The sequence below is a fragment of the Oreochromis aureus genome, linkage group 17 (genome assembly GCF_013358895.1).
Source record: "Oreochromis aureus strain Israel breed Guangdong linkage group 17, ZZ_aureus, whole genome shotgun sequence".
NCBI classification, from domain to species: domain Eukaryota; kingdom Metazoa; phylum Chordata; class Actinopteri; order Cichliformes; family Cichlidae; genus Oreochromis; species Oreochromis aureus.
Window position 1 is genome coordinate 39,126,507 of NC_052958.1, and position 1,636 is coordinate 39,128,142.

The window sequence follows — 1,636 nt, forward strand, 5'->3', positions numbered from 1 at the left end:
CTCCATTGTAGTTACTGATCCTGGCATTACAACTCAGATTTGTTGGCTTGTAGCAGAACCATGGCTCACCTGTACGGAGGTCAGTGTAGTTACACACAGGCTGCTCAGTTGGACGTAAACATACATTACATGTGGTTGTCCTAGTGAACAAGCTTGAGCGGAACTGGCTCTTGAAGAAGATCCTGTCTGGTTCCTCTATGTTCATCCTGCGCAGCTCTGTGACTGCCTCACTGGGATGAACTAGTATCACCTGGTGGGACAAAGAATCAGAGTGTTGAAACACTATCACATGAATATGTATAATGACGACAACCTTTTAGAATAGACTTTCTTTTTGATGGTAAGTAATTCATTCAGATTACATGCGTGCAAGCACGAAGACAATGACAATGACAAGAAACACTAAAACTTTGTTTGGATCATCACTTAACCCTTCTATTGTTTGTTTGTTTTTTTCACTTTTTGCACCCCCTGGTGTTCTTTGGGTCAATTTCACCCTGGACAAACTGTCAGGAAAAAAAAAAATGATTTGAACCCCTGCTGATTTTGTAAGTTTGCCCACTAACAAAGAAATGACCAGTCTATAATTTCAATGGTAGGTTTATTTGAACAGTTGGAGACAGAACAATAACAAAAAATTGCAGAAAAATGCATTTTTAAAAAGTTAATATGCATTTTCGTGAAAGAAATAAAGCAAAATAAGTATTCAGCGTCACGTGTAGTTCTTGCCTTGCAACTTCTGATTGGTGGAACTGACGTAAACTCAGCGATGTTTCTGTGATTCCATCTGCGCAAACGCTTAAAAAGAGGGTCAATCATGCACAATGTATGTGAGCGTGAGAATAATTTTTTGAAGAATATTAAAAAAACATGCATTTTTAGGCATGTAAATAAAGTTATATAATTTTTGTTGTTCATTACATTCAAAATTGAACTCACAAATGGTGCCAAAATGTTCCAAATAGCAAAATGCCTCGCCATTTTTTAATTAAAGCTCTGTAATTTTTCATTGTTTCATTTCAGCAGCATCAATCTTTGCACAGAAAATCTTCATATGTTGAATACTGGTTTTCTGAAACTAAATGTCTTCTAAAACATACTGTGAAAATGTAATGTAATCAAATCCAAAAACAAATTAGATGAAGAATTTATCCACTTACTTTTTCTATGTTCTATCCTGAGTAACTTTGATACAGTAACATCTGCTGTAATATTTGCATCTCTGATGAAATCTCACAAGAGTTTATTTTGACACCTGTAGAAATACTCAGAAATACTCAGAAATACTTATTTTGGGCATGTCATTTTCAAGGATGACTTAATATCTCAACATGACTCACTGCATATCTTGTTGGCCCTGGTACCATTTGAATTATGTGAGTAGCTGTGCAGGGGAACTCTCTCTGTAACTGTAACTTTGCAATTTTGTACACGTATACACGACATAATACAACCGTAATTACCCTTAACCTGTAAATTGCACACTCTGTATATATTATCACTGTGACAGTGTTGCAGCTACTTGCACTTTAAATTTTTTGCACCCACACATAAGCTACAAAGTACTGTTTTACTGTTTAACTTATTATTACTTTTTTCTAGTTGTGTGAAGGGAACCAAAGTAAAGAATTAGTAA